Source organism: Myxine glutinosa, chromosome 1 (assembly GCF_964187855.1).
Source record: "Myxine glutinosa chromosome 1, kmMyxGlut1.1, whole genome shotgun sequence".
Lineage (NCBI taxonomy): Eukaryota > Metazoa > Chordata > Myxini > Myxiniformes > Myxinidae > Myxine > Myxine glutinosa.
Genome location: NC_136261.1, coordinates 212,588,672 through 212,614,994, shown reverse-complemented (window position 1 = coordinate 212,614,994; position 26,323 = coordinate 212,588,672). Strand labels below are relative to the sequence as shown.

General features: G+C 47.9%; 4 non-coding genes across 4 annotated transcripts; 2 read left to right on the top strand and 2 right to left on the bottom strand.

Moving 5' to 3' along the window:
- Nucleotides 1–8,303: 8,303 nt before the first annotated feature.
- On the bottom strand, nt 8,304–8,493 carry LOC137419674 (U2 spliceosomal RNA). Its single transcript, XR_010982979.1, has one exon. It is a non-coding gene; the product is annotated as a U2 spliceosomal RNA (small nuclear RNA).
- Nucleotides 8,494–15,998: 7,505 nt separating this feature from the next.
- On the bottom strand, nt 15,999–16,190 carry LOC137420188 (U2 spliceosomal RNA). The gene has a single exon (XR_010983157.2). It is a non-coding gene; the product is annotated as a U2 spliceosomal RNA (small nuclear RNA).
- Nucleotides 16,191–17,381: 1,191 nt separating this feature from the next.
- On the top strand, nt 17,382–17,463 carry TRNAT-UGU (transfer RNA threonine (anticodon UGU)). Its single transcript has one exon. It is a non-coding gene; the product is annotated as a tRNA-Ser (tRNA).
- A 5,551-nt stretch (nt 17,464–23,014) lies between these two features.
- On the top strand, nt 23,015–23,096 carry TRNAS-UGA (transfer RNA serine (anticodon UGA)). The gene has a single exon. It is a non-coding gene; the product is annotated as a tRNA-Ser (tRNA).
- Nucleotides 23,097–26,323: the final 3,227 nt, after the last annotated feature.

The following is a 26,323-nucleotide window of genomic DNA, read 5'->3' as shown; positions in this document are numbered from 1 at the left end:
GGCTCACTGCAAGGCTGCAACTGCTCAGACAAAATCGCGATTTTCTCAAATCTTCTTCGTTTTTACGAGGCTGTATCTGCCTCAAATATTGATACAGATATACGAAATGAGACAAAACAGGGTGTCGTGCTATCTTACACTGAAGGAAATATCCTGGTCATTCACTGTTTAGTGTATATGTTACAAAGCATGCATTTGGGTATTTCAATAGTGTGAGTGATAAAATTGTTCGCATAAGTACTCATTATTTCGACTTTGAGAAGGCTTTATTTTCCACAGCAATAGACCTCAAGATTCGAAATTGAACACAGTAATACAATCACCTGTTGACTTCACATGAATGGAATGCCAACATCATACTCGGACTAATTGGGGCTAGGTGACCACAGTAAATAGCTACTTCATCATTAAAAGACAGATAAACCTTATCATCATTTTTGATAATCTGCACACAAGTGTGGAAATGGAACAGTGGCACTGATAACTGTCCATCATGTTCTACAAATCAAAGTCTTTTCAGAGTTATCTTCATAAAATGACTAATTAAGGCAGGAAATCAGCTTAATTATCTCTCTAAACAATAATTCTCTACGCTAAAGACTGAACTCTCAAACCTGTCTAACTCCAAATCCTGGTGGCATGTGGTCAAATCTGTTTCTGGTGTTTGTTTGTGTAGGGGATTTCATCAAGTCCCTATCCTGACGGGGACAGCAGTGTCTTCAGGCTGAAGACACTGTGGCCAATTTCCCTGGTAGCTGGTTGTCTGACTTTGAGAAACTGTTGACACAATATCCCATGCTTTGGCCTTGGCGAAACATTCTTTCCGAATGAGGCTTATCCTGCCCTGTCAACTTTGTATAGTTTCTCTTTGGGGCGGCAGTCTGTGTCTTTGGGAATGGATGAACACAAGATGTATACATCTTTTTTGTATTTTTTGTATACATCTTCAATGCATGTATTCTTATCTGTAATAAACCCATTGTATACTGTCAGAGTTCGACAAAGTGCTTATTCCGTGGAAAGGGATTGAAACCCACGACACTTGTTCCCCTTCCATCCCCTCCCTTACCACAAACAGCTACACAGCTGACACCACACGTGAAAAAGCCGAATGCCTCAACTCTGTGTTTGCCTCAAAATATTGTGTCCCTAACCCATCACTCTCTGTACCCACCTTACCCAGTCAACCCCAGCTGCTCTTGGACTCCGTGTCTTTCTCTCCTGACAAGGTCGAGAAGTTTCTGTCAAACCTAAACTCTTGATTCTGCAACTGGACCAGTCCTCTCTCTGTTCTCTTCACCCTCTATTTTGCTAAAGGTCATCAGCCATCTGCTTGGAAATTAACCAACATTACTGCTTTACACAAAAAGGTGCAAAAACAGATCCTTGCAATGCCAGATCAATCAGCCTGCTCCCAATCATCAGCAAGGCCATGGAGTCCATCATTGCTTCTGACATCAAATCCTTCCTCTTCTCCAATGGCTTGATCTCGGATCATCAATTTGGATTCAGACCAGGTCACTCCACTCTGCACATGTTGCTTCTGCTGTCTCAACAATGGATGGAGGTCCTCAACACCAAACAGGAAATCAGAGTCGTCTCCCTTGACATATTTCGTATCTTCGATCAGGCCTGGCACCCCACCCTGCTATCCAAACTCTCCTCTTAGGGAATCCATGGAAATCTCCACGCATGGCTTGAGGCCTTTGTTTTTTGGGGTTTTTTTGTATACAAGATCGAGGCTCGTGAAAGAGCTCACATTAATCACACAAAAAGTCAAACCGACACATAAAACACAAAATAAGAGGAGCGGTAGATGGGGAGAGAGGGGGAAGGTCACAACACAACATTTGAGAGCAGGGACATCGTGAGAACTGTGGGAGGGAGAGGGCTTGGGGGGGGGGGGGGGGGGAGGTATAAAACATATGGACACGGCTAGGACTTCCAGGAAAGAAGTCGGAATTTCAAAAAAGTGTATCTGGGGTGAATTAGCGCGGGTAGAAAAGATCAAGGTTTTGGATGGGGGAATATAAGAGATGGTGGTGAACAGCTGTTTTCAAGACGTGGAGGGAGGAGTGGGATTGAAGGGAGTGGGGGAGTTTGTTCCAGAGGTGGGAGAAAAGGGGAATGAAAGATTGAAGGTGAGCAGAGAGCCTAGATTTTTGCAGTTTAACCATAAGAGGGTTGCTGGCAGATCTTGTGTGACCTGCAAGAATATTTGGGGGACAGAGCACAGAGAGAGCTGGGGGAGCAAGGCTGGAGAGGAGTCGATAGAAGACATAAAGACCACCAACCTGCCTGCGGTGAGTGAGTGAAAGGCCCTCGGAGTTAGCTTCATCGCAGGAGATTGCAATGATTCTGAAAGCTTTGGTTTCAACAGCGTGAAGCCGAGCGAGGTGTGAGGCAGGAGCACCGGCCCAGAGGGGGGAACAGTATTCCATTGAGATGCAGATGATAGCCTTGTATGTGGTGAGGAGCTCAGGTGTGTCAAGCAAGGATTTCGCACGACGGAGGATGCCCAGTCGGTGAATGGCTTTGGAGGCCAGCTTGGAAATGTGGTTTTCCCAAGAAAGATCATGGCAGATAGTGAGACCCAAAACCTTGAGCGACAGAACTTCTTGGAGAGGATTGTTGAGAAAGCAGATGGGAGGGTTTTCCAGTCGGTCTTTTCGGAGAGACATAGTAAGAGTGTGAGATTTGTCAGGATTGAAAGACTTGTTCCACTTGTTTGACCAGTCTGTGATTTTGTCCACATCTGCAGAGAGTGAGGAGGCTGCAAACTGCCGATCTGAGGGATGTGGAATGGAGCGGCAGAGAGTGGAGTCATCAGCAAAGAGATAGAGAGGATTTTCCAGAGAGTCGGAGAGATCATTGATGAAGACCAGAAAAAGCACAGGGCCCAGAACACTACCTTGGGGATCTCCAGCCAGAACAGGAAGGGGAGTTGAGAGAAATCCATTCAGGGCCACACGTTGACTACAACCAGAGAGGAAGTCCGCAAGCCATGCGTGGAGATTTCCATGGATACCATAGGAGGAGAGTTTGGTGAGCAGAGCAAGGTGCCAGACCGTATCGAAGACAGTTCCTATTTCCTGTTTGGCATTGAGGACCTCATCCATTGTTGAGACAGCAGAAGCAGCATGTCCAGAGTAGAATGACCTTGTCTGAATCGAAATTGATGATCGGAGATCACGCCATTGGAGAAGAGAAAGGATTTGATATCCAAAGCAATGATGGATTCCATGACTTTGCTGATAATTGGGGGCAGGCTGATTGGTCTGTAATTGCAAGGATCTGTTTAGGTTAAGTTGTTTTGGCACCATCGTTGGGTTAAGCTTTGGTTATTTATCTCCTGTGTACATAAGTTTGTGTTCCCCCATCATCCCTACCTGTGTCTGGCCACCATTTGGTTTGTTCCGTACTATTTTTAGCGTACTGTCACCCCTTTTTCCCCCCTATTCATTATTTTTTAATAAACCGCCCTTTTATTACAAGAAACGTCTTCCCACCTTTTTTCCTCCCATACATTTTGCCCCCAAGTTTGGCTTTGTTTGGGTGATACCTGGGGAATTGCAGTTATATTGAACACTATCTTAATCACCGTTTCGGTCCTTCACAGGGGTATTATACTCCCTGCGCAGACAAACCGTGTTAACAGATCATCTGACATGACAATATCATACTAAAATACGCCATTTGTGTCGGTCTGATGAATTTTTGAAGCCAATACATTTTGTCGTTACTTATCCAATCTCAACCAAACTTGACAGGATGACGAAGGGTTACACAGTGAAGGTTGTAACGTATTCATTTGCCCCCTCCCCTCCCCAAGGGGGTTTTCTCCCCCGAGCGAGTTTGCCCACCATTGCCGTCAATGGGGTTGCATGTTGAGGGCTATATCAATATTAAGTTAGCTTTATCGTGGCGTTTGTCCAAAGAAGAAGATTTTTCAGCAGTTTTTCCAAGGCTGCTTTGAATAACAAAACTAACGATAATAGCATAATATTAATGTTATGACAAAACAATATTAATATCATTAATATTCCACCTCCCCAATGTGTTTTTCCTCCTTGAACAAACGGTGAGTCGACGTTTATAAATAGCTTATCATAGCGTTTTCGTGGGAGCAACCGCCCAACGGCCTCTTCCAGAAGTATAAATATTATAAACCACAAACATGTATGATTAGCTTTTTAAACAGTCGCTAATGCTTTTTATAACACTAAATAAACAAAATTCGGAGGAATCCCGAGATCCATGAGGTAAGTTTTACTTACAGAACTGAGCGAAGATCTACTGTACTCTATATACCCCACAATGGTTGGGATAACATGACCCTTCCTGGCGCTAACATGATGTTTTTCGTGGCGGCCTTTTGAAACTCGCTCCTGATGTTCAACACGAAATTGGAAGGGAGGAAGCCCAGTTGTGCTCATTTACCAAGCAGCTAGCTAGCGCTTGCCAAGCCAGCCGTTCCTGAACTGTTTTGAATAGAGTGCTTGCTCGAATGCTGAAACCACTTGGCGATCTCTTCACAAGAAACTTTGTAAATGAACACACACCCAATGTTCTTGAGACCCACCCACAGATCGACTAATATAATTTGTACCCCAAAGATGAATGACCCTTCCTGCCGCTCCCGTAGTGTGCGGGTGTACTAGTATTGTTAAAAACTGAAATAATACATTTATTTACACAAGGTCTCTCTGATGTTTGGTTCAAACTACGATTTTATAAAATGCAGTTTTCATGAACAGTTGGGAATCCATGAAGCCATGTTGAAATTGAAACATATTTTCGTTTTCCCTCTCAGCTCTCTCCTCGCCTATTGAATACCAGCGTGGTTATCTGGGAAAACGGGCTAGCTCTGGGGCTGCTACACCACCTCTGACCACTCGCTCACACTCAGCCTCTTTTGTCGACATCGCTCCAGTGCTGCCTCTCATCACCGGGCAAATCGCTCCAGGCCTCAGGGTGGCTGCTGCAACGCTCAGTGCTCCAGGATCACTTGCTGCTGTGGCCGCAGGCTCTGTCTGTTCTGTGCCCCCAAGCAACACTGAGAATTATACAGGACTAGGAGGAAGCCAACTTTTGCCTCGGGACAATACTGAGGCCAACAGGCCTGTGCCTGTTATTAAGACAGCGGCCAGCAAAGCATGTGCACTGTGGGACGGTGGGATTGAAGAAGCTGCTGCCTTGAAACCCTCCAGTGAATTGAACTCCAGTCACATCACTGGAGAACCTACTTCAAACTGCCAGGAACAAGACAGATGAGGATGATGTTCCGTTGCCTGAAACGCAGGGGCGTCAATCACAATTGGTCCAAAGTGATTAAAGTTAAACAAATTATGAAAAACATCAATAGTGTCCAAGAATCTTCTTATATGCATCTGATGATACATGAACAGTGTATGACAGAACTTGCAAAGGTGCGGCCCTTGCCAAGTGGCCTCAATCCCTGCACAAGGTGGAGAGATTGTGGCTTTGGCAGCATTAAGGGAATATCTGTGCACACACAGGATGCAGACATTTGACATTTAGTGCTCGTTTCATGTGAATCATAAACAGCTCTTGGTTGGAATAGAGTTTGTTGAATCAAACCCTTGCTCATTACCAAATGGCGAAGGTTAAATTTACATGTTGTGAGCAGAGTGGTAGAAACACTATCTGCGCATGCGCAGGTTCAGAGCAGACATGGATATGACACAGGAACGATGGGCTAAATGTCCTCCTTTTGTATCAAAATTTTCTTACATCATCTAAATGGCCATCAAAGACATATTCATTGACACATTTAACAAAGTTACACATATAAATTTTATTTTAACCAAGGCTGGAGCTGCTAATTGCTCCTGTTTTAGGAGTGTTAAGTGTATGTTCTGCGGAAGGTGGTTGTGGGTTGATATCCAGACCATACACTTTCTCTCCATCTCTTATTAATTTTGGTTGAAAGTGTAATTATGTTGATATATTTACTGCGCAAGTTTTGGAAATTTTTGGTCTGATTGTTTAAATAAAAAGGTAACTTCCCCCGTATTTTCAGAAAACAAATCTTGGGTTTTCAAGAAAGAAAAGAGAAATTATAAATACAGATGATAATTATAATCAGTCAAGAGTGTAAACGTTTTGAATAACGGACATATTTACAGTGCTTTTACCTCCTTGGAGTTATGTTTGTGGTATTTTGATCACCAAGAATCGGTTTTGTATTTTCTTTGTACATTTTGAATAATCGACCAATACCAGGAATCCCTCATGACAGACAATGTGAGGGAACAGATTGTTGGAACAAAATAATACATCGACAGAGACAAGGCCATGATTGGTCTCGATTTTTGACACGCAATGATGTTAAACTTTCAACAATAAAACTTGTCTTTGTTCATTGTAAGTTTGAAACCGTGGATAAAATGAAATTAAAATGTATGAAATGGAAGGAATAGTAAAAGTGTGTGTGTGTGTGTGTGTGTGTGTGTGTGTGTGTGTGTGTGTGTGTGTGTGTGTGTGTGTGTGTGTGTGTGTGTGTGTGCATGCGTGCGCGCACGTCTATGGGCGGTAACTTTTTTTCTTTTTTTTTTGGACATTGTTTTGTCATCAAATTTTCAACAAAGCTTTATTATGAGAATATGGAGAAGGCAAATTAATATATTTTTCAAAAGGTCAAAAGTCAGAATCACCTAAAATTGGAAATTTTTATCTGATTGACCTGAAATTTGAAGAATTTTCATATTGCGACACTGAATTGGTTCACCATTCAAAAGCTACAAACCGATTGTTTTTTGTTTTTTTTAGATCAAAAGGTCAAGATTGCATAAAATCATCAATTTCCATCCAGACTCAAATACAGACAAAGGGAAATATAACTGAAAAATAAATGTGTAGTATGTGGCACTTAGCTCAAATCGGCTCTTGAATCTCGTCAGGAATCGTCAAAACCCCCTCGCTTCCTTGGCGGGAAAATGCGCTCGTTGGTGTGAACTAGGCCTCGCCGCGCCGTCCACTCACTCCTGGCTTCGTCGAGAGCACAGCGAGCAGGCCAAGCCCATCCACTCGTCGTTCTTGCTTGGGAAACCGCAGTTCGTGGTCCGCAGTTCCTCCTCACGATCACGATGAAGATGTCGGAACACGACCGTTCGTTATTAATCTTCCTTGTGCAAGAGCAATAGCGACCATTCACTATGGGATCCAGAACGAGAATAAGAAGATGTCGGCCGAGCATTCCTTTATAGTCAAGGCTCTGACGTCATCTCACGATGTCTCCGTTCCTATCAGCGAGTTCCATCTTACCAGTACCTCTGCCAATCAAATCCTGGACCAATCACTTCTCTTCGGGGCGTGGCTCCACTGCCCAGCCTGATTGAGTGGTGATGTCGCGGCTGCACCAGTGGTAGTGTTCGATGCCTGGTTTCTGGTTGGTTTTTAATTAGTGTCATTAATTATGGTGTCGATTGCTTGGCTTGGCTATGGTGTGTAGTGCGGTGACATAAGGAACACAAGCAAAGTTGAGGCAATTACATACAGGGGATCAATTTACCCATAATCCCTCACTAATTAACATACCCCACACCTCTCATAGGGATGAAGATACAAGCTTAAACGACATACGGTCTACACAAATTTCCTACTTATGACACATCGAGGTTTCTTCTTCTTCACGACAGTCAGAGCACACTACCTATGCATTCTACCTGGACTAAGGTATTGCCTACCCCCGACAAACATAACAGTACAGAAAAGAAGGAGCATTGCATAGCTTGTAGAAAATTCCAAACAATACAAAATAAGTGACATTCAAAAAATCTCATGTGCATGCTGTACTACCCTTGTGTTCTGAGGGGGAACCAAGTAATGCTCTAGAAAAGTTCATATAAAGGGTGCCAATTTGATTCATGCACCTGTATGAAAAAGTAAATGTATTTTATTTGCCAGATTTAGGGAACACCTTTGTATGAACTTTTCTAGAGCATTACTTGGTTCCTCAGCACACAAGGGTAGCCCAGAATGCACATGAGATTTTTTGAATGTCCCTTATTTTGTATTGTTTGGCATTTTCTATAAGCTATGAAATGCTCCTTCTTTTCTATACTTTGCTACATGGGGCATACCCTTATATAAAGGGACCTTTTCTATGCCCCTGGCATTTTACTCATGAATTACAATGAGAAAGAGAGAACCTCCAAACCACTCCACATCACCTAGTGTCCGAGCTCAACCAACAGTTTTGAAGCATAAACATGTCTCTAGTTACAAAAACTTTATCACGATCATTAACGAATCTTTTCTTTGTTTAAAAGTTCCCCCGAAGGGGGTGCACCATTCCCGGAGGTACTGCAATACCAGGTCGATACGTGGAGCGGACGGAGCAAGCCCCTGATCCAACTCCCGATACCAAAAATCCATTTTATAGACTAGTCCCGCATTGCGAGACATATCAGCTATTAAACTGATAACAGATACTACGACGATTTTTTTATTAAAATGAAAACCAGCAAACAAGTGTCAACCATCAAATCAAATCACAATTGCTCAATTGAAGATCTTCCACAACAATTACAACATATTTCGTAAATCCACATAAAGAAACATCTCTCTCTTAAACAAGGCAAGAACATAGTTCATAGAAAAATGATGCATTCCATAACATGCTGAGACCCTCGCCTTCCACAAGGCCATTTTCAAACAATTCAATATTCTCCAGAACATTATTCGTTTCGGTTTACATTGATTTCCAAACGGACCGTACAAAATCATTTCCCAACTTAAAGTAAACTTAACCTTTAACTTGCACAAAAACTTACACAACACCTCATTCCAAACTAAGGAAGCGAAAACACAATCCCACCAAAAATGCCGAACTGACTCCGATTCATTACATCAAATATATGGGCATTTATTGGTGGAGACATGACCTCTTACTGCTTGCACAGCCCTACATTGCAACCATTGCCACACAGCTAACCAGGCAAGGTCACTTTGAGCTCCAGTAAGGGCCTGGGACGAAACGTTCCGCCACACCGCCAAATTTCTTTCCCTTTGAAGACCACCTATCGGAAACACCTCTTGTACTTTCTTCTCCTTTATCAAGTTTCCAAAACTGCACTCAAATCATCCCCAAAACTACCCTCCCGAACAAATTCTTTCAATACCGAATAGGGATACTTGGGATTCCACTCATACGGTCTACCCAAACCCACACGCTTCCCCCGAACTCTGTTCAGCTCAGGCAGAATAAAATACCCAACGGCTGCACGTCTGATGCCTTCCCCGCCATCGTCATGTGCAGCGCCATGAAGGCTGCTCTTAAACTAGCTACCAAGTCTGGGCCGCCCCTTCCCCCTTCCAGTTGTCCGACACCTAGCCGGTGCTAAGGCCGATAAAACCATGGCTTACACATAAACTGAAAAACCAAACTCCTTAACCTTGTAGCAACTCTTTATGCTGGAGGGAACACCTCTGCTAAAAACCGAAGCAAAGGAAAAATCTGCCCTTTTACAATGGTGCCCTTCTCTATTGACGAGAGGGTTCTCTGCCCCCATTCACTCAACAAATTTTTAACCAAACTTCGTTTTTCTTCCCAATTCTTTGCTATATTGCTGCCGGTCCCCAGCCACACCCCCAGCACTTGCAGGCAACCCTCCACGACCCTAAATCTTTGCAAGAGGGCCTCCACCCATGACCCCCCCCCCCCCCCCTCCCACCACCAACAAATTTGATTTATTAAAATTCACATTCAGTCCACTGGAACTTGCAACGTCCTCGCACACCCACATTATCTCCTCCAGTTCCCCACTCTGAGCAACACAAACTACCAAATCGTCCATATAAGCTAAACATGGGACCCCAGAACTCCCCCGAACCTGGCACCAATACCCCGCTGACGTGCAAAGAAAACATATATAGCAAGGGATCCAACGCAAGAACAAACAACAAGGGGGACAATGGACATTCCTGTCGAACCCCCCGGGGAAACCGCAAACGGCCGCGTTAACCGGCCATTCACATTCACTCGCCCAACTGAAGTGGTATACATCGTTTTGATCAACTTGACCAGACTCTCCAAAACCCCATTCCGCTAGAATAGAGAACAAATATTCCCTGGATAACGTGTCATACGCTTTCGCAAAGTCCAAGCTTAAAACCCCTGCCGAACGTCCCCTGATTTCCACCGACGTAATCAAATCTCGAAGGAGAAGCAACACGTCCGTCGTCCTTCGCCCTTTGACTCCACACCTCTGAAACACACCCAACCGATCTCCGAAAGCTACCTGAAGCCTCCCCAGCAAAACCTTCGCAAGAATCTTGTAGTCCCCATTTAATAGCGAAATCGGCCTCCAATTACTCAAGCAGTGCAGATCCCCTTTTTGGGGTAACAAACTAATATTGCAGTCGGCCCAAGAGGCTGGACACTCACCCACAAGTAGAACCTCATTGAACAACTCGACAAGTGGGTCTTTTAACTCCTCCCAAAAACACCTGTAAAATTCCAAGGGCAATCCATCTGGCCCTCGAGCAGACCCCTTCTTCCCATCTTGAACCACCCGCTCCACCTCTTCAATGGAGAAAGCTGTGAGTGGCTCCCCATTCACCCGGTCATGACTCCAGCCTGACAGGAATGCCTCCCTCCTATCCAGATCCCCTGGAACTTGGGAAAAGAAATCCGAAAAATAACTCATCACGCCTTCCTCCATGTCTGACCATGACTCATACAACACTCCTTCATCGAGCAATCCCTTCATAGCCGTCTTATTCTTCACCAACTTCCGAAAGAACGGTGACGAGCAAGGCTCTTCCCTCTCCCTCAAACCGCTCCTAAACTGAACCCTGTTAAATTGCTGCAGAAAAAATTTACTAATCTGCTGCTTCAACTCACTTATCTCTCTACCCACATCAAACCCATGCACACCAAACCTACCCAATCTCTGTAAACATGCCGACTTAGCTCGAAAGGACCTGAGAGCCCTCTCACTCTGTACCCTCGAGACCCTCTGACACATATCCTTAATCCGATGTTTCACCTCTTCCCACCATTCCCTCACTGAACTAAAAAGAGGATTCAACTCCTTCCAAGCTTTAATTCTGCCAGAAATCATCTCCTTTATCCCAGGACTCTTCAACAATGAGGTATTTAGCCTCCAAACTCCTTTTCCTCCAAATAAAAACTCAAACGAAAAAACTACTTTGAGTAAACAATGATCAGAAAAACTGTTCCAAATCCTCTGCACTTCAACCGTTGTTACTTCTCTTGAAACAAACACGTAATCCAATCTTGACCTCTGTGAGCCCCCCACATTCGTCCATGTGAACCCCGGATCTCCACAAAAGAAGTAACAAAAGACATCTTTTAACTTTAAAATCTCTATTAATTCCGTCACCCATTTTGCCACTGCACGACCGGTAGGTTCCTCCAATGAGATGTTCAAATCCCCACCCACAACCAAAACTTTGTTGGTGCAGAGCCATGGTTTCACCCGCTCCAGCAATTTCTTCTTCTCCCACGGCTGCTGAGGGAGGTACATATTGACGAACCGAAAGTACTTTCCTTGAATCTCTGCGTCCACGATAAAGATTCTCCCTGGCTCTATATCCACCACCTTCACCACCCTCCATGCTAATCTACTCCCAAAGAGCACCGCCACACCATCATTTTTGTTTTTCCCACGACCTGAAAAATGGCACAGACCCCCCCCCCCCCCCCCCCATGCCTGCTCCCATTGCTTATACTCAGCACCACCTGGCAAAAAATATTCCTGCAAAAATAAGATGTCTAAATTCCATGTTTTTAGCTCAGCAAATACGCACTGACACCGACTTTCACCAAGAATACTCCTCACATTCACCGACCCCACCCGCAAATCAAACTTCGTCATCCGAAGATAACGTGAGGTCTCTCCCCAATGGCTCCACCTTTGAGGCAACCTGGAGCGATTTCCTCACACCCTTCCCTTTATCTGCCTTTTGGAACATCCGCTCATCAAAAACAGTTTGACCATCGCCACTTAGCCAGGTCTTTTTCACGATGCCCACAGAAGTTACCTTCACCTCCCGTTTACCCCTTCGCCGCACCACCCTCATTGGATCGGGTTCATTCCCCTTGTCCATCTGCTCAAATTCCTCTTCACCTTCTTGGGTCACAAAACCCCCTTTCACCTCCATTACTGGAGATACCACCCCACACCCTGCCCCACTGCCCCAGCATCCTTCAATGCTCCAGCCGGCTCCCCAGCTGTTCCCTTCTCCACCTCCATGGCCCGTTCCGCCTCTCACCCACTCACAGCGGCCCGTTCCGCCTCAGCGGCCCGTTCCACCACTCGCCCACTCACAGCGGCCCGTTCCGTCTCAGCGGCCCGTTCCACCACTCGCCCACTCAGTGCTGTTCCCCGTTCCTCCTCCCTGTCATCTTGGGAACGCCTCAAGGCATTTGCAAAGGATTTGGGGCAGTTCCTAAACACATGCCCTACTCCCCCACATAAATTGCAGGTGACACTCTCCATGCAGTCACAAACCACATGCCCCACCTGCCCACAGCGAGGACATCGAGGGTTTCGGCAGCCAGAGCTGAGGTGTCCAACCTCATTACATCTGTTGCACCTCCAGATTTGGCCGGGATAAAACGCGAATCCTCGAAAAGGACCAATACTGATCCGATTCGGAATGTGCACAAAGCTGCCAGGCTTGCTCGGGTCATCCCGCAGCTGCATCTTCACCGTCATTGCCCCAGTCTTGATCCACACCGCATTTTTAACGTGGTCGATGGACCCCAGAGGTAACATTTACTACTCCCCTTTCACACAAACTTTCCACACAAAAGGAAGAAAGTGTTTTTTATTCTTCACCTTTTCCCAAAAGAATATATAAATCACAATGTTCGTGAAAACCACCTCAAAACTTTCCACCCCCTGGTAAAACGAACACAAAATCCAACTGACTTGATGAGAATCCCAACTCATGGATCAACAGCAACTTGCAAAACCGAAGTTGGTCCATATCAAAATCCAAGTCTTCTTTAATGGTAAAGCGGACCGCGTTCTTCCTGGGAACATTTGCAGGCTGAAACCATTGTGCCGCCGCCCCTGCCGGACGCCGAGTTCTTCCACCAAGCACGGCTGCTCCACTCGCCGCTCCCTGCCGGTTCGGCACCGGAATTTCCCCACGACTCGGTCGTTCCGTATCCGGACTAAGGCGGGTCCCGGCATTCGCACCTCGACTCCCGTCGATGGGTACATCGCTCCGCGGCGCAACCGCAGGTTCCCCAGAACACGAGGTTGGGAATTTTCCCTTCACCCGACCTCCTTCCCCAAATCCAGCAGAACTCCGCCAAGGTTCCCGATGAAGGCCCGAAGGACCGGCCACTGCCGGCTCCTGCTGGGAAGCTCACAATCCTTCCGCCACAACCGAAGGACCCTCCGCCGCCGACTCCACTTCCATGCTCCCCACTCCTCCACCACAACTTGGTCCGACCACACCCTCGCCTTCGCCTTCTCACCTTGCGCAGCCTCCGCACAGGCATTATCTTGGAGCACGTGCAAGTCGAGAGCATCCACATCCGCCCCCTACCATCCGAGCAGTCTTGTGAAACGAGTCCTTCTGAAACCTCTTCCACCACCTCCGAGGTCTCTCCACCCACAGTCTCCACATCTCATCGAACCCCTCCAATATCCCAGCTGGCAACACCGACTCGTCCGCTGCTGCCACCGTCATTGAATCATTGATCGCACTGCCACGATCCTAGATCCTCGACCACTTGATCTTAGCCAAAAGGCCGAGAAGCGATAACTAAAAATAATATTCAATTTCCTTTTCCACGAGGATCACCTTTATTATTGAGCGGCGACGATTCAAGGAAAATCGAAATTCCCTCGAAATGGCCGCTCATTCAACGCTTCCATTGCAGCTTCGAAGCTCCTTCCATACTCTGATATTAAACAATCCTGATGTGTTATATTTATTTTGTTTATCTTGGGAGAAATATCGAATTTATTGTTGGAGATAACAACCCAAGTTATGGAGATAACAACCCAAGTTATGGAGATAACAACCCAAGTTATGGAGATAACGACCCAAGTTATGGAGATAATCACCCAAGTTATGGAGATAACAACCCAAGTTATGGAGATAACAACCCAAGTTATGGAGATAACAACTCAAGTTATGGAGATAACAACTCATGTTATGGAGATAACAACCCAAGTTATGGAGATAACCCAAGTTAAGGAAATAACAACCCAAGTTTTGGAGATAACAACCCAAGTTATGAAGCTAACAACCCAAGTTATGAAGCTAACAACCCAAGTTATGGAGATAACAACCCAAGTTTTGGAGATAACAACCCAAGTTTTGGAGATAACAACCCAAGTTATGAAGCTAACAACCCAAGTTATGAAGCCAACAACCCAAGTTATGGAGATAACAACCCAAGTTATGGAGATAACAACTCAAGTTATGGAGATAACAACTCATGTTATGGAGATAACAACCCAAGTTATGGAGATAACCCAAGTTAAGGAAATAACAACCCAAGTTTTGGAGATAACAACCCAAGTTATGAAACTAACAACCCAAGTTATGAAGCTAACAACCCAAGTTATGGAGATAACAACCCAAGTTATGGAGATAACAACCCAAGTTTTGGAGATAACAACCCAAGTTATGGAGATAACAACTCAAGTTATGGAGATAACAACCCAAGTTATGGAGATAACCCAAGTTATGGAGATAACAACCCAAGTTATGAAGCTAACAACCCAAGTTATGGAGATAACAACCCAAGTTATGGAGATAACAACTCAAGTTATGGAGATAACAACTCATGTTATGGAGATAACAACCCAAGTTATGGAGATAACCCAAGTTAAGGAAATAACAACCCAAGTTTTGGAGATAACAACCCAAGTTATGAAGCTAACAACCCAAGTTATGAAGCTAACAACCCAAGTTATGGAGATAACAACCCAAGTTATGGAGATAACAACCCAAGTTTTGGAGATAACAACCCAAGTTATGAAGCTAACAACCCAAGTTATGAAGCTAACAACCCAAGTTATGGAGATGACAACCCAAGTTATGGAGATAACAACCCAAGTTATGGAGATAACAACCCAAGTTTTGGGGATAACAACCCAAGTTATGAAGCTAACAACCCAAGTTATGGAGATAACAACCCAAGTTATGGAGATAACAACCCAAGTTATGGAGATAACAACCCAAGTTATGGAGATAACAACCCAAGTTTTGGGGATAACAACCCAAGTTATGAAGCTAACAACCCAAGTTATGAAGCTAACAACCCAAGTTATGGAGATGACAACCCAAGTTATGGAGATAACAACCCAAGTTATGGAGATAAGAACACAAGTTATGGAGATAACGACCCACGTTATGGACATAACGACCCAAGTTATGGAGATAACGACCCACGTTATGGACATAACGACCCAAGTTATGGAGATAACGACCCACGTTATGGACATAACAACCCAAGTTATGGAGATAACAACCCAAGTTATGAAGATAACAACCAACAACACACACACGCACGCACACACATCATCCATCTTATTATATTAATTATTCACGGTACTTATCCCACCAAATCTGTCAAGGCTCAAATATCTTGTTTCTTAACAGATGATATGTGCATGACACAGTTGGTCCGATTTTTGCCACCTTTTCTAGACATCGTCGCAATTCACCCCTTCCATGGAGGACGCCATTTGCTGGATATATTCTGCGCTTGTTGTGATGTGACAATACTCGCTGATGATTGGCTGGGTGTAAATACTACTACGCCGCGTGACCAACTCACTGCACCCGCGACGGCTACGCCATCAGAAAATAGTGCTCATTATTAACGGGAAATGTTTATCGTTCGACAAAATTCATGAATCGAACTTTTTATATTGATAAAAAATATGTTCCTGAAATTTATTAAAGCAAAGATGTATGAAGTCACATTTAACATCCTTCAACGAATCTTTTATTTGTTTAACAAGTTCCCCCAAAGGGGGTGCACCACTCCCGGAGGTACTGCAATACCGGGTCGATGCGTGGAGCGGACGGAGCAAGCCCCTGATCCAACTCCCAATACCAAAAATCCATTTAATAGACTAGTCTCGCATTGCGAGACATATCAGCTATTAAACCGATAAGAACAGATACTACACTTGATCTTAGCCAAAAGGCCGAGAAGCGATAACTAAAAAATAAAATCAATTTCCTTTTCCACGAGGATCACCTTTATAATTGAACAGCGCCGATTCAAGGAAAATCGAAATTCCCTCGAAATGGCCGTTCGTTCGACGCTTCCATTGCAGCTTCGAAGCTCCTTCCATACTCTGATATTAAACAATCTTGATGTGATATATATATTTTGTTTATCTTGGGAGAAATATAGAATTTATTGTGTGAAGAACAACGGCAGGTGGGGGCGCGTTCGGCGAGATCACGTGATTTCCTTCGTGCGTCAGAGCACCGCCCCGTGTGTAAAAACCCACGGAGGTATATACCTCCGTGTAAAAACCCGGCATTCCAGATTAGACCATGAGCAGGTCTGAGCTTTCGTTCACTTTCATTCCATCAATCACATGAATGAAAGAATAAGAAGAAATAATTTCAACATCATCGGACCTGTCATATTCACAATCGCCATGCCACACCTTTGCATTGCTCAACATAAACTTCCAGGAGCAGGCAAGGCAGCGCTTCTTTGCCTATACACCAGCCAAAAAAGGGAGGGTTTTCCTTGGAACTCTATTCCGCGGGTCCCTGCTGGTAACTTATAAACACATGACCCACCACCTGTCACCATCTCCGATATTAGATCCATATGTATTTAAGACTTTATAAAAAACCCAATTTTTTTGGAATTCAACTTGGATGCTTTTATAATTGGTGAGATGGTGAGAGCTCCTATCATCATTTCTGATATCAGATGTGAAAAATAACTGTTAATTCGGATGATTCATGAGATCGTGACCTCTCAAATGCGCTCATCGCTAATTATTCAAAAACTGAAAACAGTACAAACACAACATTTGCATCAATTTAAATGCACTTTTGCTGCTGATGACCACCTCAGCTAACTTCTCCATATACACACCCCACAAAATAAAACAAAAAAGAGCAATTTCGATCTGTATACATGTTCTGGAAACTTGATGAAAAACATTCAAGATTGTCTACCCAAAAGCATTCCAATAATATGTTCAATTTTCTTGATATTTCTGTTCAATATTCCGCAGCTTGAAAAATAAAATGTTTGTCTCTAAATATATGCTGAAATCTGGTCGTCCACATTTGACCAGGTGATGATGAACTGAAGTCATTACAAAGATGGAATTTTGTAAAAACTCTCAACCTGGAGGGAAAAACTCCACTAATAATATGTCATGGTGGCCGAGCAGTTAAGACGTTGGACTTGAGATCCCATGGGGTTTTCCTGCACAGGTTCGAATCCTGTCCATGACGCTAACGTTTTTTTGGATCGTCCACTTTGAGTCTGTGATCTCGGCGTTTAGAATCCGGTCGAGTGGAACCAAAGGCTGAAAAACCAACGATGGATGAGAGTTTTGTTTCCTTTCTTGAAGCTCGCTATTAAAAACAGGATTGAGTGCGGACAAACACCCATAAGATGGCAATAATTAGGCAGACTTTGATGGACCTCATGGTCTCTTCCTGCCTCAAAGTTCCTTATAATGGAACTGCTCTACCAAACATACCACAATGTCTGTTTGTACAGATGTCTGTTCCCATTCATACGGGAAGGTTTTAGAGGCCAATCTTTCAACACGAATGTATGTTCACTTCGGTCTATTTTTGAGGATAAAACAAACTCGGAAAAACATTTTCCATCAAAGAGTAATTATGTCTCTTTTATTAAAATAGTAGACGGTGGCTTGCAAACCAAGCTTCAAGGGCGGTGTACAGAAGCATAAAAAAAACAAACAATAAATACAATAAATACAATAAATACAACAAATACATTAAATACAATAAATACAAGGCACAGAGACGTGAAATACAGTAAAACGAGTGTTCATTTGCATCCATATGATGTCTACACCTCATACGATGTCTGCAGCATACACTTGCCAGACCTCAATATATACATGTGTGTGTGTGTGTGTGTGTGTGTGTGTGTGTGTGTGTGTGTGTGTGTGTGTGTGTGTGTGTGTGTGAGTGTGTGTGTGAGTGTGTGTGTGTACTGTGCATGTCTGTGAGTGTCAGTGTGTGTCCTCATTAATCATAACGTTGTAGCGGCTACCGCTGGGTTTTCACAATCGCCTTGCACCTATCAAGGACGCGGAGCGATCACCATGCCGGGCTCGTCCAGGACGCCCGGGCAGGCCCGCGCTCAACTTGCCAGGCCTCGGTCGGGACGCCCGGGCATGCCCGGGCATGCCCGGGCAGGCTCGCCCTCAACTTGCCAGGCCGCAGCCAGGACGCTGGGCCACGCCCCCTCTCGCCTTTCCTGGGCAAACGCTCCGGGATAATATGTATATATATTGCTGCCCGATAAACGGGCTTTTCAGAGTGCCTGAGTGTTTGGTTTGATTAAAGCAACTCGGATGAATTCCAGCTTTTTGTCGCGTCCATTCTTCCGATCGACGTGGGAGCCCCAGCTCCTTCATTGGTGACCTACCGACATGGACACGGCAGTCGCCCTTAAACTGCCTACCTTCTGGGAGGCTCACGCGGCGGTTTGGTTCGCACAGGCGGATTCCCTGTTCGCCCTGCAAGGCATCACGGCCGACGACACCCGCTTCCACCATGTGGTAGCAGCGCTCGGTTCGGCCACCGTGACCCGCGCCCTGAGCCTCCTCGAGAGCCCGCCAGCCACTGACAAATACGGCGCGATTAAGAAGCTTCTCCTCGACGCTTTCGCCCTCCCATCGGCGGAAAGCGCACGGCGCCTGCTCGACCTGCCCGAGCTCGGCGACACGCGCCCTTCCGAGCGAATGGACTACATGCTTTCACTGCTCGGTGAGCACTCTCCGGCATTCCTGTTCCGGGAGCTGTTCCTCCATCAGCTGCCTAACCCGGTACGCCTCGCCCTGGCAAGCACGACGATCACAGATCCCCGGGCCCTTGCCAGAGAAGCCGACAAGATCTCCGCCGCAGGACAGCGCATCGCAGCGGCGACATGGGACCCACCGCCGTCCGACACAACACCCATGGCGCCCGAGCACCCGGCACGGTCGACGACCGAACTGCCGACGCAATTGGCGGCCGCTACAGCGAGCCGACCACCTCCAGCACGACGACCGGGGCCTCCACCTGACCAAGCGTGGTGTTACTATCATGCCAGGTTCGGACAGAAGGCCCGGACATGCCGACCCCCGTGCACCTTCGGCAGGCCGGGAAACGGCCGGGCCGGCGTTCATTACCAGCCATGAGCGCCGGCCACACGGGCAACTTACTGTTCATCACGGATAAAGCGTCCGGACGGCGCTTCCTGTGTGACACCGGCGCCCAACTGAGCGTCATACCCGCCTCTGACCAGGACAGGCAATCCGCGGTTTGCGGCCCCTCCTTGGCTGCGGCCAACGGATCGACCATCCGCACCTTCGGCCCGCGCAACGTCACCCTCTGCTTCGGCGGCCAACGCTTTGCTTGGACGTTTGTAACCGCAAACGTGCCCATGGCTCTGCTAGGCGCCGACTTCCTCTGCGCACACGGACTGCTGGTGGACGTCCAACGGCGTCGTTTAATCAACGCCGAAACCTCCAGCTCCCTGGTATGCACATTGAGCAGCTCCGCGCCGACCGAGCTGGCATGCGCCGTCCCGGCAGCGAACGAGTTTGCTCGCCTGCTCACGGAGTTCCCGGCCCTCATGCGGCCGACGTTTTCGGCCGTCGCAGTACGGCATGGGATCGAGCACCACATACCAACCACGGGCCCGCCGGTCTACGCCAGGGCCCGCCACCTCGACCCAGCCAAGCTCGCCGTGGCGAAGGCCGAATTCGACGCGTTGGAGCACCTCGGCATCGTGCGGCGCTCCGATAGCGTGTGGGCCTCGCCACTGCACATCGTGCCAAAGCTGGGGGGTGGATGGCGCCCGTGTGGCGACTACCGCCGTCTCAATGACGCTACCACCCCCGACAGGTACCCGATCCCACATATCCAAGACTTCTCCGCCCGTCTGGCGGGACGGGTCATTTTTTCGAAAATTGATCTCATACGGGGATATCACCAGGTACCTGTCAGGGTGGCCGACGTCCCTAAAACGGCAGTCATCACGCCGTTCGGCTTATTCGAATTCTTGCGGATGCCGTTTGGTCTCAAGAACGCGGCTCAGGCGTTCCAGCGCTTGATGGACGGCGTGCTGCGTGACCTGCCGTTCCTTTTCGTTTACCTGGACGACATCCTCGTCGCCAGCACGTCCCGGGCCGAGCACCTCCTCCACCTCCGAACACTGTTCGGGCGCCTCAGCGAGCACGGCCTCATCGTCAACCCAGCCAAATGCCACTTCGGCACGACGGCCGTTGATTTTTTGGGCCACCACATCACCAAGAACGGGGCCGTGCCGCTGCCAACCAAGGTCGAGGCCATCACCACGTTCCCGCGTCCCCGCACCATAAAGGCCCTGCAGGAATTCCTGGGAATGGTGAATTTTTATCACCGCTTCGTGCCCCGCGCTGCTCAACTCGTGCGGCCCCTCTACGAAGCCCTCCGGGGCAAGCCGGCCAAACACGACATCGCCTGGTCCGCAGCAATGGATGCGGCCTTCCAAAGCTCAAAGCGGGCCCTCGCCGACGCAACACTGCTCGCTCACCCGGTGCTCAACGCTCCCATCGCCCTCACCACGGATGCCTCCGACTACGCGGTGGGCGCCGTACATGAGCAATGGGTGAACGGGGTTTGGCAGCCACTCGCTTTTTTCAGCCGGCAGCTCCGGCCGAACGAGCTCAAATACAGCACGTTTGACCGGGAGCTCCTCGGTCTACACCTGGCCGTCCGCCATTTCCGCCACCTCCTGAAGGGCCGACCTTTCACGGCGTTCGTCGACCACAAGCCGTTGGTTTACGCCATGGCCAAGGTCACGGAGCCGTGGTCGGCCCGCCAACAGCGCCACCTCTCCGCCGTGTCGGAGTTTACCACGGACATCCGGCACGTCGCCGGCAAAAACAACGCCGTGGCCGACTGTCTTTCCCGGGCCAGCGCGAACGCGGTCCACCTGGGCGTGGACTTTGCGCTTATGGCGGCGGACCAAACCACCGACACCACGGTGCAAGCCCTCCGGGCGGCAGACACGGGCCTCTGCCTGGCCGACATCCCCTTCGCGGACACTGTCCTGCTCTGCGACGTCTCCCAAGTCCAGCCTCGCCCCATCGTGCCCGTCACCTGGCAACGCCGCATCTTCGCCTCCCTCCACGGCCTTTCCCACCCGGGCCGGAAAGCTTCCCAGAAGCTGGTGTCGGCGCGATTCGTCTGGCACGGCCTTCGTCGGGACGTCCGCAATTGGACCAGCACCTGCACGGCCTGCCAATGGGCCAAGGTCCACCGACACACCCAGGCCCCGCTGGCACCTTTCACCGTGCCCGAACGACGTTTCGACCACGTCAACGTGGATCTGGTGGGCCCCCTCCCCCCGTCACGGGGGTTCACACACCTGCTCCTGCTCACCATGGTGGACAGGACCACCAGGTGGCCGGAGGCCGTTCCCCTCGTCTCCACCACCACCGCCGACGTGGCGCAGGCTTTCATCGCCACCTGGGTCGCCCGCTTCGGCGCACCGGCGGACATCTCGTCAGACCGCGGACCACAGTTCACCTCCGAGCTGTGGGGCGCGGTCGCCCGCAACCTGGGGGTCAAGCTCCACCGTACTACGGCCTACCACCCCCAAGCAAACGGGTTGTGCGAGCGATTCCACCGCTCCATGAAGGCCGCGCTCATGGCCGGCCTTTAAGACGGCGATTGGGCCGACCGGCTGCCGTGGGTCCTTTTGGGGTCCGCACGGCCCCCAAGGAGGACCTCCAGGCATCCACCGCCGAGCTTGTCTATGGCCAGGCGCTACGCGTCCCGGGCGAATTCGTGCCCGACGCTACCAGTCCCTGGTCCGCAGCTCACCAGCGCTCGGACCTCCAGGAGGCCGCCCGACGGTTTGCCCCCGTGCCAACATCCCACCACGGTGACCCCCAGTCCTACGTCCCCCCAGCACTTCGCACAGCGGAGTATGTTTTTGTGCATCACGACGCACATCGGGGGCCACTCCGGCCGCCGTACGACGGGCCCTTCCAGGTGCTGCGACGGGACGACAAGTCGTTCGTCATCGACATCGGCGGCAGGTCGGACCGGATTGCGGTGGACCGCGTCAAGCCGGCGCACGTGGACGTCGACCACCCACCACGGTTGGCCCTTCCGCCGCGGCGAGGCCGCCCCCCGTCCACGGTGCCCCCCACTCGACCGACCACCACCACACCGGACCCCCTCCCACGACCCGCCAGGGGTCGCTTCGGCCGGGTCATCAGGACCCCCCTCAAATTGACCCTGCCGGTGCAAGTCGATTCTGGGGGGACGTGTGTAGTGGCTACCGCTGGGTTTTCACAATCGCCTTGCACCTATCAAGGACGCGGAGCGATCACCATGCCGGGCTCGTCCAGGACGCCCGGGCAGGCCCGCGCTCAACTTGCCAGGCCGCAGCCAGGACGCTGGGCCACGCCCCCTCTCGCCTTTCCTGGGCAAACGCTCCGGGATAATATGTATATATATTGCTGCCCGATAAACGGGCTTTTCAGAGTGCCTGAGTGTTTGGTTTGATTAAAGCAACTCGGATGAATTCCAGCTTTTTGTCGCGTCCATTCTTCCGATCGACGTGGGAGCCCCAGCTCCTTCAACGTATTATTATCTTTACTCACCCTCCCTCCTCTTCCTCCCTTTCCCTCTTTTTTCTCCTCCCACACTCTCTCTCTCTCTCTCTCTCTTTCTGTCCCCTCCTAATAAAGTCCAGACAGTGCGATGTGTAAGTATATATTTGTGTGTGTGGTTGTGAAGCACAAGTTTACATGAGGAACTCCATGTCATGGTGGCCGAGTGGTTAAGGCGTTGGACTTGAAATCCAATGGGGTTTCCCCACACAGGTTCGAATCCTGTCCATGACGGAAACGTTTTTTTCGAGCGTCCACTCTGAGTCTGTAATATCGGCGTTTCGAATCCGGCTGAGTCGAACCAAAGATGGCACTTTTTGTTTCTTTTCTTGAAGCTCAGTATTACAAAAGAATCGAGTGCGCACAAAGCCAAAGATGGCAATAATTACCCAGACTTTGATGGGCCTCATGGTCTCTTCCTGTGTCAAAGTTCCTTAAAATGGATCTCATGTTGTTAGATGTCTCCATTCCATTGTATAATGTAATATGTTGACTTGTTTGTTTTACTATTGGAGGATCACAGAATGGCGTCAATGCGAAAATGTTTTAAATTCAGGAATTTATAAAATGCGTAATTTCCTTCTTTTTTTTTTTTAATGCGCCAAGCCGAATGCCTCCACTCTGTGTTTGCCTCAAAATCTTGTGTCCCAAACCTATCTCTGTCTGTACCCACCTTACCCAGTCGAACCCAGCTGCTCCTGGACTCTGTGTCCTGCTCTCCTGACAAGGTGGAGAAGTTTCTGTCAAACCTCAACTCGGATTCTGCAACTGGACCAGACGGCATCAGCCCTCAGGTCTTAAAATCTTGCTCTGCCGCTCTGTCTGTTCTTTTCAGCCTCTCTTTTGCGAAAGGTGATCTGCCAGCATCTTGGAAATCAGCAAACATTACTGCTTTGCACAAAAAAGGTGCAAAAACAGATCCTTGCAACTACAGACAAAGATGGGCTCTTGAAATGGGCGACAGACAAAGGCATGCCACCGCTCCTTTCCTGCTCCCAATAATCAGCAAGGTCATGAGATCCATCATTGCTTCTGACACCAAATCCTTCCTCTTCTCCAATGGCTTGATCTGTGATCATCAATTTGGATTCAGACCAGGTCACTCTACTCTGGACATGCTGCTTCTGTTTTCTTAACAATGGATGGAGGTCCTCAACGCCAAACAGGAAATCAGATCTGTCTCACTTGACATATATCGTGCCTCCGATACGGTCTGGCACCCAGCCCTGCTCACCAAACTCTCCTAATATGGTTTGGATTCAGACCAGGTCACTCTACTCTGGACATATTACACATCCATGGTAAGCTCCACGCATGGCTTGCGGACTTCCTCTCTGGTCGTCGTCAACGTGTGGCCCTGAATGGATTTCTCTCATCTCCCCTTCCTGTCCAGTCTGGAGTTCCTCAAGGTAGTGTTCTGAACCCTGTGCCTTTTATGGTCTTCATTAATGATCTCTCCGACTCTCTGGAAAATCCTCTCTATCTCTTCTCTGATGACTCCACTCTCTGCCTCTCCATATATCAACCCTCAGATCGGCAGGCAGCAGTCTCTTCACTCTCTGCGGACCTGGACAAAATCACAAACTGGTCAAACAAGTGGAACATGTCTTTCAATCCTGACAAATCTCACACTCTCACTATAAAAAACCACCGTTTAGAGGCCATTTTTCCCCGCAAAGCGGGGGTTGGCCTTTTCGGGGACCGTGGTAGTTGTTGTTTTTTTGGTCCCCTTTTTGAAGGAATGTTTTACGGCCGGATGCCCTTCCTGACGCCAACCCTTTTTGCCGCCTTCAACGACAAACAGGTGACGACAAACAAACAAACAAACAAACGACAAACTCTCACTATGTCTCTCCGAAAAGACCGTTTGGACAACCCTCCCATCTACTTTCTGAATAATCCTCCTGGGGAAGTTCTGTCACTCAAGCTTTTGGGTCTCACTATCTGCCATAATATTTCCTTGGAAAAACCACATTTCCAAGCTGGCCTCCAAAGCCAGTCGCCGACTGGGCATCCTCCATCATGCGAAGTCATTTCTGGGCATAGTGTTGGAGCATATGTCACTATATTGGGGCCCGTGGGCATTTTGTGAACATTTGTTTTCTTTGTTGGGATTTGTTATTTCGACCTAGCTGAATAATTTATAATATGGCGCCAATTTTTGCATGCATATTTTCGACCATTTTTATGCAAATTAAAGATTACGTCATAATACCTATTGTATAGGACCATATGCTCCTGTTATTGTTCTTGAACACTTCATAGTTTTAAACATTTTAATGTTTCCTTTTGGTAGTTGTTATTTAGAATACGTTTAGCCACTAAAAAATAGTAATTGAAAGCAAATTGCCTAATTTTTGCCGAACACTATTACCTAACAATATTGTATTCATAAGGTGCTTGTGGTGACCGTCAAGCTCATCGTATCGGTGTTCCTGGCAGCATGTATTTGCCAATGAAGCAGCATCACGAAGAATTGCATGACCAGTCTCTGGCTCATCCACTTCCGTTGTCAGAAAAACACTTAGATGCAAGTCACACAGTGCTGATAAGGTGATGCTGTGTGCCGTTAAAGCACGTTTCATGTGGCGGCCTTCAAGAATCTGGCGGGTGGTTGCTGATCCATACAAGTCCGCTTCCATCCATGCATCATCAATGCCACTATCCTCTATGAATGACCCAAGTGCACGTGAGTGACGTCAATACAGTGTGCATCTCACCAATGCGAAAAACTAGATGATCCAGTGCTGGTGCCGAGTGCATTTGCAATTTCACAGCCTTCTCATAGAGTTGAAGATCAAAGGTAATAACCGTCTTCCGGCCTTCTCCCATGACAATCGATGCGATCTTCTGCGCTTGTTTGAGTATTGTAAGCATTGTGCTCCATTCATGTGCAGAAGCAGCAAGCAGTGGCATTATAGCTACCCTTGTCAGTTTATATGGTGGTGAACCTTTTGCTGAATTAAAAGCACTCCATGTAGGTAAGTGTTGCTTTCCTGTGCCCAATCGTACCAACGACTGTCCTATCGGCCATGCGAAATCATCTTTCTGTGAAGCTTCTGTTACATCAAGTGATGGATTTATATTTATAGGATCATACTTGGGACACGGAGGATGTGTATTAGCAGGAACGTGGCAAGGCAACAACTCTGTAGTAAGGCCTGGACCAAGCGGAAGTGATCTGGCTGTGGGAGTCTCATTCACGTCAACTGTTACAGCACTGGTAGCTTCAGTAGTTCGTTGGTACACCACCATTGCTGTAGCATGCAGGGTGCCTTTTCCCTCTGGGGTATCTTCTGAAAAGTCTGAATTGTCAGCAGCAAAGAAGATGAATTCATTTCTAACAAGACTTGGTGGCACATTTACATCATATTCAGCAGAACGGTTCAGAACAGCCTGTGCTCGTTGCGTTTCAATGCGCAATATACGGTCATAGTCTACAGACAGGCCGAGATGGTGAA